Source organism: Homalodisca vitripennis, chromosome 4 (assembly GCF_021130785.1).
Source record: "Homalodisca vitripennis isolate AUS2020 chromosome 4, UT_GWSS_2.1, whole genome shotgun sequence".
Taxonomy (NCBI): Eukaryota; Metazoa; Arthropoda; class Insecta; order Hemiptera; family Cicadellidae; genus Homalodisca; species Homalodisca vitripennis.
Window position 1 is genome coordinate 71,049,383 of NC_060210.1, and position 19,006 is coordinate 71,068,388.

At 36.0% G+C, this 19,006-nt stretch overlaps 1 protein-coding gene and 1 non-coding gene across 3 annotated transcripts in view; one reads left to right on the forward strand and one right to left on the reverse strand.

The window, feature by feature from the left end:
• The window catches only part of LOC124359500 (ras GTPase-activating protein raskol-like), a 342,763-nt gene that overhangs the window by 233,437 nt on the left and 90,320 nt on the right, over positions 1–19,006 (reverse strand). The gene's annotated exons all lie outside the window — the stretch shown is intronic.
• Trnaq-uug lies at positions 1,385–1,456 on the forward strand. Its single transcript has one exon. It is a non-coding gene; the product is annotated as a tRNA-Gln (tRNA).

The window sequence follows — 19,006 nt, forward strand, 5'->3', positions numbered from 1 at the left end:
ATGCCGGGCAGGGCCACACACAGCCACAGCAGTGTTCAGCTGCTGGCGGCATAGTATCTCAGCTGACGGAATGTCGGCCGTGTGGGGGAGGGGGGGGGGTAGGAGAATGTCAATACTGTGGCGAAATGTCAGCCTGATATTTGACAACGGAGCTGCTCTCATTGGTACTTTATGGCCCGATCATAATGAGAACGTGACTCGCACAACGGTGGTACTCTCGACAGCCCACGCCTTTCTGGGACAGCCCCGTTACAACACACGAATATAAGTTTGTGTTACACAGTTACAATAGATCAACGTATTTGTAATTTATTCAAAACATATGATTACATTGTTTGTTATGTGAAATTGAAGCCATCCTAGTAGTTGAAGTGTCCATACATGAACTTAAAAATTCACATTCAAACTTAAAATTTTACGTCGTACCACCGGTAATAAACTGAGAACCACCTGCAATAAAATATTCATTGAGATTGAACACTTTATTTTCCTAACTTACCAAAATGTTTGAGCACGTTATTATACAATTAATTATGTAAATGCGTAAAACTATACAACTTGTAAATGGAAATTGGATGTTAGTAGACCTAAATGGTCTAGTACTATAATCATTGTCCTTTTAATTAAATACAATTATTTTTTTAACTGTGGTTAAATAATCGACTGTTGGATGTACTGTATCAACCCATCCAATCTTATACAGTTTGTTGCGATAAAATGAGTCCAATAATCAATCTTTGACAATGTATTATTAGTCCATGAGATTTTGCATCCAATTCTAAAATTCCAACTTACTCTCTTCCGGCGAACGAATGGAACAGTAATTATAAATATATTATTATATAATATTTTTTTGTTATAATATATAACATACATTTGATTATAATTCATCCTATAAGATAGGAAAAGATTGTACGTGTACACAATGCATGAATGTTATTAAAATTTTATAAAACTATTTCATAATATAAGTAAAAAAATGAAGATTGCAAAGACGTTTATAGTAAAAACTAGCTATTACAATAAAAATCACAGTACAGTAAATAAGTCACAGTTTTGGGCTAAACCATATTCTAAACGGAAGAAGTACATGAGAAATTAATTAGAAAATAATATCATGATCCCTAAAAAAATTAGGACGAATAAAATATATAATCAATAGTTTTTAATATAGTACAAATTCATTACATTAATACACTAAAAACAAAAAAAAGATTGATTACGTATTTATTTTTCTACTTTACAAATCTAGATAGTGTGAATATTGTATATTATTGTGGCAAGTTAAAAAATATATATTCAAAAGCTTTTAAAATAGTTCCCAGAACGATGCTACAATGTCCGGCTCTTCCTCTGAGTGAACTGTAAAGGGCCAGAACTCATCGGTCCCATGGTGTAATGGTTAGCACTCTGGACTTTGAATCCAGCGATCCGAGTTCAAATCTCGGTGGGACCTCATCTTTTTGCGCCCACTGACCTATTCTCTATTTCTTTGCACGTTATGGCATGCCAATGACAAGTTGTTTTCGTTTAAATATTTTTAAAGCAATAAGAAAATAAATTATTTTAAAATAACGGGCATATGTCGAAATAAAATTTTACCTACAATTTAAAAATTTTAAGAGGGAATTGTAATATCTATAGTTTAAATGTTAAGTGTAAAACACAATAAAACTAATTTTGGACATGAATTTCTAAACAATAAGCCAGGAAGAAGGTAATTAATATGTCCATACAATAACATCTGCTAATTTAGTACGTATTTAATTTTCTTTTGGGGTTTATGAAATTACTTCTTTTTATCCTATATTTTACAGACATTGGAAATGAAATTTATCAATGTAAATAAATAACAATAATTATACTACGTAGTCAAAATATGAATAAGTAACATCACCCAGATTTTAAAGAAGATATCTAACTCAAGAACGAACTCAACTTCTCATCCCTCTTCCCACCACCAGGAAGCCGACATTGCTCGCAGTTTGTATAACTTCCCTTGAGAAGTTCAACTCCGGAGGTGGTATTGAGAAAGTTATTTGTTACCGACAAATACTGTAATTTATAACGTGCATTTTACTGAGATATTTTTTTGTTATTATATACACCTATCAAAGTTATGTATTTATACTTAATAAATGTGAATTATACAGTTCTTAGCTAAAGTGTGGTATCGCTGTATTATTTCATTCTATTGGACACGAAACTAAATACCGGTTTTCAGACTTAAGATGGGCTACAACATATTGTTTTGTGCCTTTATTACTCAGTGTACCCTGGCCACACTAATGAACGGGACCGTTATAATTAAATGATTCTCTACGCAACGACGGTAAATACAGTTTCTGGCAATGGGGACTGGATAAATAAATTACAAGTCGGCGGCACAGCTACAGCGGGTACCGGGACACCGTGACAAAGACCCTGGCCGTGATTCGTGCACGATCTCGCGACCACCAATGTACAATGATACCATCGCTCTCTACAGAAATACGCCTTTCGGCGTGGTCTGCAGGCCGAGGAAGTTCTAGATTTGTTGTTGATTTTTATTTGATTCGGTTTATGGGCTACAGATCTATAAAAATAGATATCTGCTAATAGTAAATTGTTCAATCACCTCTAAACACCAAGCCTGGCGAGAGTAGAACAATTCTCACCATCATTGAAACCTTTTTAATACATCACATCCTGTGAAATTTAATCATCTCCCCCTCCCCATCAACCCTGTCGTTACGTACGAATGCTGAGTTCAATAAATACTTCACCTGAGCTTTTATCTTTCACGAGCAAAAACGACAGCAACATAAAAAAACTGAGATAACAATTTTTGATCGTTAAAAACCACCCTCCATATTCCCTGGTTTCAACCCTAAACCAATCATTACTAAACGGTTTCTGCTACTAAGTACAACCAATTAGTGACAATTATATTGCTCATAAAGGCGGTTCCAACTATTCCCCACACGGCTGAGGTTTATGGTGTATTAAAACAATGTATTAACATTTCGTTTTTATATCTTTAATGATGTTGGTGTGTTACTTGAGCGTTCGAAAAACTGAAAGAACTTTGGGCAAATCACGCCTCAATCGTAACGGGTAGAATTCTCTTCAAAATCCACATAAATATTATCGTAGGATATGACAAAAACCTTTTACTCATTGTTATAATTTTATAGTCATACTATAAATAAATACATACATACATACATACATACATATATATATATATATATATATATATATATATATATATATATATATGAGATTTATAAATGATAATCCAAACAAGACCAATGTATGGAGATGTTATAATTATTATTAAACAGATTACAGAATGTTGACACTTGGATATTGCAATCTACGAATATTTTATTTTACTTACACTGTACAATAAAAACCCTAGATTGCAGTAAAACTTGTCTTATAAAACCGTGGAAACCGTGATAAAAGCGTAAGTGTATACGCTTGGAGAAAAAGCAATTAATTGATTCAACTCAGGTAATGCCTCATAAAGAAATTTAAAACGGCTATTTAATTCATTTACTTTTTTAATGTGAAGTGATAAAAACAAACAAATTAATTCGATAATAGAAAAAGCTAGGCTAAAGTAAATGAAAATTTCGTTCGAAGAAGTTGTCTTGGTATTGTTTTCTTCACGAATTGTTTTCTTAGAGCTTGACATACTTATGCTAATTGATTTTCTACAGTCAATAGTAATTGGGAACGACGCGATCAGTATTCCGACTGGGGTTGTTGTGACCTCGGTCCTGCGGCCTCCTCTGGCCTCGGTCCTTCATTCATATAAGGGCAACCTATTTCCACATCTAGGGTCACCACGAACACTCTTCGACATATTGGCAAGGGTGCTGCTGCGATTAGCTTAGAATCTGTATTACACAAATACGAGTTTCTTACAATTCTTTGAGCCATGAGGAATGAGGAGATCGTATTCCATCGGACATTAAGTAGCCTACGTTAGTACTAATTAAACTCAAACTACAGACCAATGGTCAGTTTGGCGTCAGACATCCAAATTCGCTCTAGATTTTGTAATATTGAAAATTATTATTTATGATTATTGTTTTAATTACTTTTTGTAACTTGTTATTGTTTAACTTTGCAAAGAGACAGATGACTAATACAGTTTTTATATTACGTATGCAGAATCTAATAAAATGTTTGTATTGAAATAATATAGTGCAGGATACAGAAATATACCACATTTTAGAGTTTCACGCTACTTGAATGTTCAAAAACATAGTAGAATTCATTAGATTTAATAGTCGTATATTCATTAAGTATAATTTACTCAAGTTAATTCACAAAATTTGATGAACAAAGCTTTCCTCCACACAACAAACAATACACGACCGACACTCGTGACATAAACCAGTATCCAGTTACACTGAAGCCAAGTTATAGTCGTATTTGAGCGACGATATTTGATTTCAGCTCTTTCACGTGCTAGACGCCCACGTGATGTACCAAGTCAACACAAGAACTATGACAGATGTCTGATGTAAATCATACCTAGGCTAACGTGAGTATTGAGAGAAAGCGTTCTGACAGCCAGGCAATACTTACTCGTACATACTTATAAACAAGCGTACATTAAACTGTAGGTCCCTCAGTTTTCATGGCACGTTGCCTGAAGCAAAATGTCTTATGGTAGGAATTATTGTAATTCCCTCAGTTTCCTTCACCAAGAGCACGGCCGAAATGATGTTACTTACTATGTTTGATTATGTTGAGCCTGTATTCTGCTCTCGCTTTAGCTTACAGTAAATACAAAACCTCGTTTGGAAGTTAGTAAGATATTTAGAAAGGTTAGAAGAAAGCGTAGATATTAAAATCACTATCATTGACATATTCGCTCACAGCGTCAGGCCCGACGTATTAAGGAATAAATAAACAAACATTGAACTGAATGACATTTTTTTGAAAAATACAGACTTTTGTTAAGCTATGGTCTCAATTCACTTTGAAAAGGTTTATCTCAAGTACACAGTATTACAACAAATGTGATATTTAACTTATAGCTTCTTCTCTGGAAACAAAAATATCCTTAAAAGTTTTTAAAAATTTTACAAAATACTACTGTGTTTTTTTTTTTCAAAAAACTATACTACGCTATGTCATTTAATATTTGACTGCTGAAAGAAAATCAGTGGGATGATTTGTGAAGAGCGGGGTAAAATTTTGAGTACGCAAAGTTATGTACAGTCCTTAATAATAACTCTTTTACTCGCTTTTTCGAACTCAATGAAACTGTACAGTTAAGTGATGAGAAATTTTACCGCTTTGTGCAATGGTTTCTTATACAAGGTAGTTGATGTTGCGAAAGTCACAAGAAGACCGGCAGTGGCAGCGGCAGCGGCGATGGAGAGTGGAACTGTTGGCCAGCTGATGCGACCAGCTGATGTGGTAGTCAAGGTGACCTAGTTGTGGTGCAGCAGCCGCCAGTCAAGCAGGTTAACTTGGGTTTTGTTAGAAAGTGACCACTAGCGAGCATTGTAGCCGCGGGCTGGCTGTATCAGGAGACCAGAGTAATGCCAAGGTCGCTTCACACGTAAGTAGTAAAACTACATTCTACAACTGGGCAGGCTAGTGGGTGTTTGATAGTTTACTGCGAGCAATAAAATGGCTAAAACATGTCCATCACGTATTTCGTGATCGGACAAATGAGGTGCTTGGTGTTACCTTGAGGTTTCTCTTGCAATAAATGCATTTAAGTGGGAAGTGAACACGTCATAAAACTACTATCAAATCCTGAGCACATCCAACCGTAGGCGATTAATGTGCAAAAAGAGTAAAATAAACAAACCGACGCAGGGCTCATATAAAACAATATTGGTATAATTCAAAGACGTCCGGGACTTTACAATACAATTACAGATTGGTTGGACCAGAAAAAAAAAGATTTGGACACGGATTTCATATCGTCGCAAACAATACTTCATCACATACTTTATTTTGAGCCATATGGGGTCATTTTGAGCATTTACTTTGAGCTTAAAAAAGGTTGAGGTTAGATTTCAACAATAAGTTTAATTATTTTAAGTTTAATTTAGCACTACTTAGTATTAAGAATAAGTCTGAACAGATGAGTTAAGAAAAATAGTGTTTTTAGCGTAACTTTTCAATAAAACTTTGACAAGCCGTTGTTTCGTACTGGATTGAGATAGAGACCTCTAGTCTGTGGCATTGTTCTTCTTTTATAAAGACTTTTGATGGGGGTTTGCATTTAACCCCCCCATCGCCCATTTTGGGTTGAGGGGCTAAGTTCTCATGTAGCGCAAAAATCATCATTTGTCATTATATAACTACTCCCCAAAGGATATTGGTTTGTTTAATTCCGTTCAAAAGTTAGAAGGGGGGTGGGACTTTTGGGACACCCGGTATAAATTGGGATACAATTATATTATTTTAAGACTGTTAAAATTTGAAGATTATTTAAGGGAAATCTTCCCTTAATAGTAATCTCAACATTGCTATATATCACATATTATACTAACTTTAAAATGAGCAATGAGTCTATAGTAAATGTACTTAATAAGATGAAATATTATATTAACTGATTTTTTTCACAAAACGGTGAAAGAGATATTAAAATGGTCGTGTAATTGTGTTAATTGTACATTAAATAAGAGATAAATTATTTCCTCGGAAACGGAGAATATAAGTCAAGTCAGAACTTTCGCCTTTTCCCCCTCACCCTGAAGCCAACATTGCTCACAGTTTGTATAACTTCCCTCGGAGCAGTTTGGCTGAGTTCAACTTGAGAGATGATATTAGTGAAGTTGTTTGCTAACTTGAACATGAGCAATGAGTCTATAGTAAATGTTGTAATTTATAAGATAAAATATTATATTCACTAATTTTGTTAAGAAACAGAAAAACATATATTAAAATGGTCGTGTTGTTGTGTTAATTGCACATTAAATAAGAGATAAATTATTTCCTCGGAAACGGAGAATAGAAGTCAAGTCCAAACTTTCGATTTCTCCCCCTCACTCTGAATCCAACATTGCTCACAGTTTGTATAACTTCTCTCGCAGCAGTTTGGTTAAGTTCAACTTGAGAGAAGATATTAGGGAAGTTGTTTGCTAACTTAGACATGGGCAATGAGTCTATAGTAAATTTAGTACTTTATTAGATTGGATATTAATTTATCAGATTGTTTTAAGAAATAGTGAAAGAGATATTAAATTGGTCATATTATTGTGTTCGTTGTACATCAAATAAGAAATAAATTATTGCCTCAGAAACGGAGAATATAAGTCAAGTTAGAACTTTCGACTTCTCCCCCACACCCTGAAGCCAACATTGCTCACAGTTTGTATAACTTCCCTCGGAGCAGTTTGGCTGAGTTCAACTTGAGAGATGATATTAGTGAAGTTGTTTGCTAACTTGAACATGAGCAATGAGTCTATAGTAAATGTTGTAATTTATAAGATAAAATATTATATTCACTAATTTTGTTAAGAAACAGTAAAACAGATATTAAAATGGTCGTGTTATTGTGTTAATTGCATATTAAATAAGAAATAAATTATTTCCTCGGAAACGGAGAATATAAGTCAAGTCCAAACTTTCGACTTCTCCCCCTCACTCTGAATCCAACATTGCTCACAGTTTGTATAACTTCCCTCGCAGCAGTTTGGCTGAGTTCAACTTGAGAGATGATATCAGTGAAGTTGTTTGCTAACTTGAACATGAGCAATGAGTCTATAGTAAATGTTGTACTTTATTAGAAGGGATATTAATTTATGAGATTGTTTAAAGAGACACCTTACCCAAGAGTATCAATTTTATCGTTTTTGTACATATATATACACTAGTGTTACAGGATATATTTATACTAGTTGTCGATATGGCAGGCATGTTACATATGACACGTTATAAGCAGAGGATGCGCTCTGAGACGGCTTGCAAGTGGTATGCACTGTTGTTAATTACTCGCACGATCGACGAAGACAGGGACGAGGGCGAGGTCACAGACCTGCCTCACAGTGTGACCTCGGCAGCCCGCCCCTCATTAGTCAACACGTTCTGCTAATGCGATCAAATTGACTTCCACTTCCCTAGTCAGAGTTAGCCAATATGGAAACCTGCTTTCCTGTGTAGTAGGGCAAATCGTTACAATATAGCTCTACTAGCAGTATGTTGCATACAGGATGTTCTTATATGGCGTCTCAACGTCGATTGTGAGAGAACGGATTATCGTACAATAGTGAGCTAATCGTTCTCTTCCAAAAAATCCACACTTGAAAAAATGTTGTAAAATATTTGCATAAACGTTAAAATAGTGTTCCAGAATAAGTAGGTCACGGTTCGACTTTTGGGGTTTTGAAATGCAAACAATTTTATAACGTTGTACATTATTTCAGGCTTCTTTTTACTTAAATAATAAGTTTTTCTAAAATAAAATTTTTGAAAAAAGGGTGGTAGAAAAATTGTAAAATTCAATAAGTATACACCATATAAGTGCAGTTGTGATGAGAAAGGTAATGTCATGTTTACTTTCATACTAAAACCAGGGCTATTTTCGAATGTAAGACGATAATTTTCTAAAAGCATTCTCTTTGCGGTTCAAAGGCTGTGTTTACATAGAAACATAGTACAGATGGTATATAACTTCTTCGCCTTTGCAAGATGATGCGTTTCAACTCTGTTATTAGCTCTAATAGTATTTAAGTTAGCATAAAAATTAATTTTTCAAACAGTTTTTAATTTAATCGTAAAATATTAAGATCCTGAAATTTGAGTAAATTAGACAAAAATGGTTCAAAATTAACGTAAAGTTTATATGAAATTAATATTAAATTTTTAAACGGCAAATTCTATTGTGCCAATAAAAATAGGTTATATGGGTTTTCCGTAAGTAAACAAATTACCTTGTGTCAGCAAATAAAAAGTTTTGGAGGCAAGTGTCAGATGTCACGAGTGAACGTTTGGTGAAATAGAAAGGAGCCAGCATTCTCGTTATCATCACCTATTCTATCATTACTTTCCGATAATATTTTCCCTAGACAGTCATCCCACTACAGCCAGTAAACCAATGTAATGCTTGTCTAGGGAAATAAGGTGCACACGTTGAATTTTATGCTTCAAAATAGAGAACGAGCAACCATTCAAAATAAGGGAAGAAACAATATAGCTAGGCGTCGAGTGGACGGAGCCATAGCTCTCAACGGACTCGTGCCATTGCCATAACGCGCTAGGAAACGGAAACATTCACGTTTATCTCGACCTGAAGTGTTATGTACTCGCCTCAGGCGACTGTGGGTCTCAGATAGGAGCGGCCATAGTGATCACGTGTTTGTACTTTTAGTTGAGTTTACCGACCGGGGTTCGGGCTTCCTCGCACTATGTATATTGGTGCTTAAAATTTTGTTTCTACCTGATCAGCAAATATAACCGGTAAAAACCGTACAATGTTCAATTACGTACATATAACAATACACATAAAATACAAAATGCTGTTCGTAAACACACATCTTGTTTTTTGCATCGACAGAGAAAAGCAGGAAATCTGTCGGCAGCCAAGCAAATATTGATCGAGGTAAACATGGCAAGGTACCAAATAGGTTAAAAATATGAAAATATAAGTTTTCTAATTTTCTCTCAGCTCTTGGATTACTAATATACAGCAAACAATAAAATATATTTAGTATTGGAAAGTTTAATAACTAACAATAAATTAGTTTTAATTATAATAGTTTTAATGACTATACTGAAACAAATTGGTATATTGCCTCATGTTGTTACAGTTTATGTATTATGTATGTAGGCTACTATACATAAGGAAATATATCAGTAGTATTATGACTACATACCAGTAGTCATAACCAAAATAAACTAATTGGCGGATATTTACCTGTTTTCCAGGATATGTATCACTAAGAATGAAAGAGTACCGGTTTTTTAATCGGTAAATAAGATGAGATAAAAGAACAATGTTGCGATATTCCATACAATGAGCAGGGGCCTAATGCCGCTTGAAGGTAGCGGCAAATAATCACAGCAATTACCGAGGACTTTTAATTTGAACCGGAAAGGGAAAAGAAGCCTCATTGTCTAGGTCCAGAACCACAAAACATTTACTGTTATTAATTGGAAGATAAAACATTCTCACGTAATAATTGTAGACATGAGGGCTGTAGCCTTGATGCTGATGGCTGTGACGAGCAGGGCTACTGTACATGGACTGTAACTATAATACTAGAAGGGATGGCTGTAATATTGACGTTGATGGCTGTGGCGAACAGGGCTACTGTACCTGTACTGTAACTATAATAGTAGAAGTGATGGCTGTAGCATTGACGCTGATGACTGTGACGAGCAGGGATACTGTACGTCTACTGTAACTATAATAGTAGAAGTGGTGGCTGTAGTATTGACGCTGATGGCTGTGACGAACAGGGCTACTGTACGGCTACTGCAACTATAATAGTAGAAGTGGTGGCTGTAGCATTAACGCTGATGGCTGTGACGAGCAGGGATACTGTACGTCTACTGTAACTATAATAGTAGAAGTGGTAGCTGTAGTATTGACGCTGATGGCTGTGACGAACAGGACTACTGTACGGCTACTGCAACTATAATAGTAGAAGTGATGGCTGTAGCATTGACGCTGATGGCTGTGACGAGCAGGGATACTGTACGCCAACTGTAACTATAATAGTAGAAGTGGTGGTGGCTGTAGCATTAACGCTGATGGCTGTGACGAGCAGGGATACTGTACGTCTACTGTAACTATAATAGTAGAAGTGGTAGCTGTAGTATTGACGCTGATGGCTGTGACGAACAGGACTACTGTACGGCTACTGCAACTATAATAGTAGAAGTGATGGCTGTAGCATTGACGCTGATGGCTGTGACGAGCAGGGATACTGTACGTCTACTGTAACTATAATAGTAGAAGTGGTGGCTGTAGCATTGACGCTGATGGCTGTGACGAACAGGGATACTGTACGTCTACTATAACTATAACAGTAGAAGTGATAGCTGTAGCATTGACGCTGATGGCTGTGACGAGCAGGGCAACTGTACGCCAACTGTAACTATATTAGTAGTGGGCAACTTTCCCATTACCGTACCCATAGGCCCAATACGGGACTACACTGATTGAACGAATGAGTGGAAAGAGCGTGCAATGATTGCAGATCTGTGCAAACCTGTGTATTCTACAGTCTTTAAATTCGGTAAATATAATTTCGTTTATTAATAATTTGGTGATTTTAGGCTAATCAAAGATGAATGTTGAAGTAAACATTTGAACTTTTACCCTAATGCATAAATGATGTCTTGTGTTTAGAGGAGAACTAGGAATTTGAATTTGGGAAAGAGTAGTGAAGGTAAGTATTTAACCTGCATATTATATATTCAGTATTCAGTGTTGCCTTGACTTGCTCGGACTTTCTTGTTGCTTGAAAACATTTCCCTATTCTCGTACGAGTATTGGTACACACGAGATCTCTGGTAAAGAGAAGCGGAAGAACCGGTGATTAGAGTGTTATTACCGAACAGGGGATAGTAGAGGTTACATATACAGGGTTAACGTAAACTTAGGTAACAAATGCTATTGAAAACTAAAATAACACTATGTCTTGATGTCTACTTAAATTACTCTTCATTCCAAACACGAGAGCCGAAATTTAAGCAATCCAGAAAAAGAGTGGCCATGTAAAACATTTACTCTGTATTTATGAGGTGAAACAAGTTTAAAATCACCGGCACGTGTATGTGGGAGATACGTCATTGGTATGGTGCATACGCGTATGGTTTTGTTTTCAACCAGTGATGTATGCAGAATTTGGTTTTGGGGGCAATCCCATCAGCTCAATCTCATGACCCTCTTACGAGCACCGAAGACCGATATCTTCATTTTGCCCATGAAGAAGGCAGAGTGATCCCCTAATAACTAATTGCAACCACTTCTAAGTTATATAAACTTAACATCTTCCAAACTTAAACTCTTACTTCTTTTCCTTTAAATTACTAACTAGCGGAATTTGAATTAGCTAACTTTAAATTAGTGCAAGTGCATCAACCCAATAATAAACCGGGACCAACGTATACACTTTCCAAACGCTTTTGGTTGTAAATCACCTCTATATAAGCACCTGAGTCCTTGTGCTTTAGACTTGATATAGTCAAGCTTCAGTTAGTTGCTTTCACATTCTCAAGAGTTATTGTTTCCAAATATCATCCTTTCCAATAACTCATTAAAATGTACTTCAAATTATCATAAAATCAATTCAATTACGTTTTGACGCTGACTGAGATTTAGCCATTACTTTAGATACTTAATGTAGTAATTTTAACGACAGCAATAACTTATGAGTAAAACAGTTCTATAAACAATCACCATCAAGATGACGTGTAACTGTATCACGTAACATTATGTAAGTCTGCAGACTTCACACGTGCATTCACTATAGCTGTTACGAATTAGATTTGATATGGTCGAGTCATTATCACATGTGAGATCTTACGAGAAATCTTACTTTCCAAAACAGTGAATCACATCATAATCTAGACCAAAAAGTGTGTTCAATAATTGAGCACATATTAATGTATAATGAATTATTAACCAATGGATACAATGATAACTTAATAAGCCTTGTTATACATATGTTGATTATATACCAATTTCAGTTAATTTTTTACATTATTTTTTTAATCCACTGTAAGACATCAATATAATGTCCTAATTATTTATTGCATTTCATTTACAAACAGTCTACTGGCCGCAAGCGTTAACCGATTTGAATCTAGTAATTAATATTTTTATTAGACGGGTTTCTTAAGAGATTCATGTCTAGACATTTTTGGTCTTAATGTGCCCTTACTATACATTCTGCTACTACACAGAACACACAGCACCTGCAAGCCACCAGTTATACCTGTTTAGGTTTTATTTTGAAAAGTTTATTGTACTGGGAGAAAACAAAAGCTCCTTCTTAAGCCTTCACCGCTTTTAACCCCCCGATTTCACTAAGTTTCCTCAACTGTAATTAATAACAATCAAATCTAAATGTTTTTAAATTTTCTTGACACTTTCAAAGAGACAATTAAAAATGTTTAGTGCTTTACGAAACACTAATGTTTATAAATGAAGAATTTTTCTCAAGAGAGAATATGTGACACTAAACTCAGAAAAAATAAAAAATGAAGCAATTTATTAAACATTTTTTTAACTGTATAACTATGAACGTAAATTAAAAGTTCATTAGGCAGACGAAATACCGATCCTAAAACCTACATAAACGTTATTAGGAATAATTACGTTTAAAAAAGACAGAAAAATGATAACATTTGAAAATAATTTAATTGGTCTAGGTTTATTAAGAAACAATTGAGCCAAGAAACTGTAATTACTCATTTCAAATAGTCTTTTCATGATTGCAAACAAAACAAACTTTTCACTGCTTGTGCCTTTTCAAAGTGTAAACACACAATGGCAGGCTAACCTCGTCGTGGATACGCTACTGTCACGGTGACAATAGACTCATGGTGTGTGGAGGACAAGACCACGAGGACAGCTAGCAAAGCGGCAGTCCCAGTGTCAGGTCACCGAGTGGACAGTGGGTAGGACGTGCAGGCCGACCTTGTCGTGGATACGTTACAGACACGATGACAACAGACTCGTGGTGTGGGGAGGACAAGGCCACGAGGACAGCTAACAAAGCGGCAGTTCCAGTGTCAGGTCACCGAGTGAACAGTGGGTAGGACGTGCAGGCGGACCTCGTTGTGGATACGCAACAGTCAAGGTGACAATAGACTCGTGGTGTGGGGAGGACAAGGCCACGAGGACAGCTAGCAAAGCGGCAGCCCCAGTGTCAGGTCACCGAGTGGACTGTGGGTAGGACGTGCAGGTCGACCTCGTCGTGGATACGCTACTGTCACGGTGACAATAGACTCATGGTGTGGGGAGGACAATGCCACGAGGACAGCTAACTAAGCGGCAGTCCCAGTGTCAGGTCACCGAGTGGACTGTGGGTAGGACGTGCAGGTCGACCTCGTCGTGGATACGCTACTGTCACGGTGACAATAGACTCATGGTGTGGGGAGGACAATGCCACGAGGACAGCTAACTAAAAGGCAGTCCCAGTGTCAGGTCACCGAGTGGACTGTGGGTAGGACGTGCAGGTTGACCTCGTCGTGGATACGTTACAGTCACGGTGACAACAGACTCATGGTGTGGGGAGGACAAGACCACGAGGACAGCTAGCAAAGCGGCAGTTCCAGTGCCAGGTCATCGAGTGGACTGTGGGTAGGACGTGCAGGCCGACCTCGTCGTGGATACGTTACAGTCACGGTGACAACAGACTCGTGGTGTGGGGAGGACAAGGCCACGAGGACAGCTAGCAAAGCGGCAGTTCCAGTATCAGGTCATTGAGTGAACAGTGGGTAGGACGTGCAGGCCGACCTCGTCGTGGATACGCTACAGTCACGGTGACAATAGACTCGTGGTATGGGGCGGACAAGGCCACGAGGAGAGCTAACTAAGCGGCAGTCCCAGTGTCATGTCACCGAGTGGACAGTGGGTAGGACGTGCATGTCGACCTCGTCGTGGCTACGCTACAGTCACGGTGACAATAGACTCGTGGTGTGGGGAAGACAAGGTCACGAGGACAGCTAGCTAAGCGGCAGTTCCAGTGTCAGGTCAAAGAGTGGACAGTGGATAGGACGTGCAGGCCGACCTCGTCGTGGATACGTTACAGTCACGGTGACAATAGACTCGTGGTGTGGGGAGGACAAGGTCACGAGGACAGCTAGCTAAGCGGCAGTTCCAGTGTCAGGTCAAAGAGTGGACACCGGGTAGGACGTGCAGGCATCCACGACTACACGTTCATAATATAAATGTCATAAATTTAGCCTTACTGATGAGTATCGTTTGTTGTACTTCCAGCTAATGACCACCGTGGATTCTGCATCAATCAGTCTAGGAACCACTTTTGTACGAATGTAAAAACCTTTGTCGTTTTAATAACTGGAAACAAATGTGCTTTATTTATACTCGGTCTGCGCTTGACAAGAGTCAATTGCTGTGCCTTGTGGGCCTTTAATTGGGTTTATCAACTGCGAGTTCCAATTAATTGGCAGAATTTATTGCTTCTGGGATTCATTAATATTTCAAACGCGAGAGCAAAAATCCAATATAGACTACAAGAGTTTCTTAGAATCGCGGGAGAAATCAGGACATAATAACAATGATAACAATGGGTGGTTATAAATTATTATGGGAGGCGGAAATAGTTTTGTATTACGTTCACATGAAAACATAATTTCCAATTATAATAAAATTACTTATGTTGTGACATCAATTTCTGGCAGAGTTTTATTCTTTTATTTTTACTGTAGCAGTCCTTAAAATAAAAATACGTAACAGAAAAAATATAAAAAATGGTTGAACGGTTCAAAGAGCTTTATATTTTGTATAGCCTACATTTAAAGGTACAATTTTGGCCATCGCCAACTTCCTGCTTCATAATCATACTGAAAACGAACTTTTCCTGCCCAGACATTTTGTCTTGATACCTCTACTTCATTATGGAGTGCTAAAAACTAGTTTCTCCAATTTACCTGTCTGTGTATAGGAAGGACATCGTAAGATACTTGACTATATATTTTTTAATCAACATAACCAGAAACCGACAGTACCACCCAACTAGGTTTTCTATCAATGATAAAAGAACACATGCAAAACGTGATATAAGAGTCAGCTTATACTTCGATACTCATAAGCATAAACACTGAAATAATATGTACCTTATGTATGCCTTATATTTGAAAAGTTTCATCGTACTACATCATAACTGATTTTAATAATATAATAAGTACTTCGATTTTGAAAAATTGCTTGTGAAGCCGCGGGTAACAGCTAATAACCGATAAAATATGAATCACTATAAATTTATTCTGTGTAATTTGAGACTGTTCTTATTAAATTAAAATTTTGAATTTACAAAATCTACAAAAATAACTATGCACGAAAAGCCAATAACTATCGACCAATTTTACATTTATTCAAAAGTTTGTATATGAACTAATTAACTTACTAACACTTAACTTGTTAATTTATTTCAGACGTTTATGTTTAAAACAATATACAATTTTAGATTAAAATCAATATGATGCGAGAAAAGGAAACAGTACTATGTCAGACGCGGCAAATTTTACGGATTAGTTATCAGTGATACATAATGTAATAGTAAGTATTTATTGTTGCAGACAATGCATTTAACTGTTTACACTATTCACTTGTATACTGTTACATCGTGTTTAATCCTGTTTCCCCCTCATTCACATTTACTTACCTAATAAAACAAATTCGTGCGACATGAGATAACAGTTTATTACAAACGTAACTTGTATTTGCAGAAGACAACCACCTTACACATACATCTTGTCAAATACTAAGACTAAGTTTTAATCGAAATTAACCAAGAATTTTCTCAAGGCTCGACTTTAGGGCCCATTCGTTTCTTCTGTGAACAAGAATATACAAAACTGTTTCAGTCACAATCCGTGTTTGGATTGTATTTACAAGTTGTTGATGTAATTTTAAAATATAAAAAATTAGACAAAACAACTAATACTATGACAAATTATATAGAATTTTTTCCTTGTCAGGAAGTTATTTAAGCATACTAACTGATGTATGAAGACAACGGAAGCACGCCTCGGCCAGTAGGCTACAACACAATCGCAATACGATAAAATGATCTCAGTCTAGCTAACATATATGGATACAAATAATTTAATACATTTAAAGATATTCTATTACAGATTTGTCTCAAAATCCATAACCCTGGATCCTAATCCAGGAGCAAAGAAACAGTCACCCCAATCAAACCCGATTCTTATATACTGTACATGTATTTTGTTACAATAACGAAGACACCATCCCCTCTATAGTGGGTACTGGTGATTGAGACTTGCTCAGACGCAACCATGTTTCGGAAAGATTTACAAGTTTCAGCTCGCATTACAGTCTCATCACAAGATAACAAGATTCATCAAATTCGTAGTGAAAGCAAAGTGATGAACTACTGCTTACGCACGTTTGAATCCTCTTAAATAGCTCTACATGTCGAACTTGTGGTTTAAATGAAGTTTACCTCTACACGCTATACCTCTCAACCAAATTCCTGGTTTGTTGATTTTATTAAAATAAGCTTCAACTATTTGCAAGCGGAAGGAATGGTGGCTTTTCGTCTTGTTATTAATCTAATTACTGCCACAGGTGTAATACCAATTCTTGAGGATTTTTGGGTAAAGAATACTCTGTGACACAGGTAATATATAGAGCATTTTCTTTTTTCACAGATGTCAATTTATTATTTCTCCCAAAAACCATCTCGATTACAGGTTTGTTGATTTTATTAAAATAAGCTTAAACTATTAACAAACAGAAGGAAAAGTGGCTTTTCGTCCTAATTATTAATCTAATTACCGCCACAAGTGTAATACCGATTCTTGAGTATATTTGGGTAAAGAATCCTCAGTGACATAGAAAAATAAAACATTTTCTTTTTTTCACAGATCTCAATTTATTATTTCTCCTGAAACCCATCTCGATTACAGGTTTGTTGATTTTATTAAAATAAGCTTAAACTATTAACAAACAGAAGGAAAAGTGGCTTTTCGTCTTAATTATTAATCTAATTACCGCCACAAGTGTAATACCGATTCTTGAGGATATTTAGGTAAAGAATCCTCAGTGACATAGAAAAATAAAACATTTTCTTTTTTTCACAGATCTCAATTTATTATTTCTCCTGAAACCCATCTCGATTACAGGTTTGTTGATTTTATTAAAATAAGCTTAAACTATTAACAAACAGAAGGAAAAGTGGCTTTTCGTCCTAATTATTAATCTAATTACCGCCACAAGTGTAATACCGATTCTTGAGGATATTTAGGTAAAGAATCCTCAGTGACATAGAAAAATAAAACATTTTCTTTTTTTCACAGATCTCAATTTATTATTTCTCCTGAAACCCATCTCGATTACAGGTTTGTTGATTTTATTAAAATAAGCTTAAACTATTAACAAACAGAAGGAAAAGTGGCTTTTCGTCTTAATTATTAATCTAATTACCGCCACAAGTGTAATACCGATTCTTGAGGATATTTAGGTAAAGAATCCTCAGTGACATAGAAAAATAAAACATTTTCTTTTTTTCACAGATCTCAATTTATTATTTCTCCTGAAACCCATCTCGATTACAAGAATGCTCTATTTAGTTTTTAGTTTTTATATTGGTTTCTTTCACCAACCAATGTCAAACCTTCTTAACTGCACTGCGCTATTATTATAAATCTCTCAGGCAATCAATTAGCATCCCAGTAACAAACTTCCCTCTGTTATGGAATGCCGAGTCAGTAGTTAGTCAATTTTGTTTGTTAGGTCTGTTATACTTTAATACAGCAAATTTACTATTAGCTGGTACATTTACGGTTAGCTGTAGAAACCTTTGAAAGCCGACCTGTATAAACAGCAAGGTAGACCAACAAAGGTATTCAGGTCATCAATTCTCATATTTTTAACGCTCATCAGTTAAGAGTAAGAAAGAAAGAAAGAAAGAAATACATTTATTTCCAGCCATAAACAACACATTAAACATCCATAGTAACTATGCATAGAAATGAGATCCTCGCATGGGTCGTAACCTGTGCGCGAGAATCGAGTCCAATCAGTCCACATTCAGTTAACTAAGTGATATATATTAAAAATTAGCAGCAAATTTTACACATTCTTTGTTTTTAAAGTGGAAATAACAGAAGCAATATATCTGGCCGCACAAACTGTGGCTCTAACTATAGCAAGGTACAAATATGTATTAAAATTAAGATGAGTATCTCATTGATAATCATCTGAATACCTAAAGGGAAGGATTTGATTGTCTCATTAATCCTACCTATAGAATTTTATTTATTGTAATTTGTGAAAACTATATAAACCAAAAATAACTTATGCTAAATAATGATC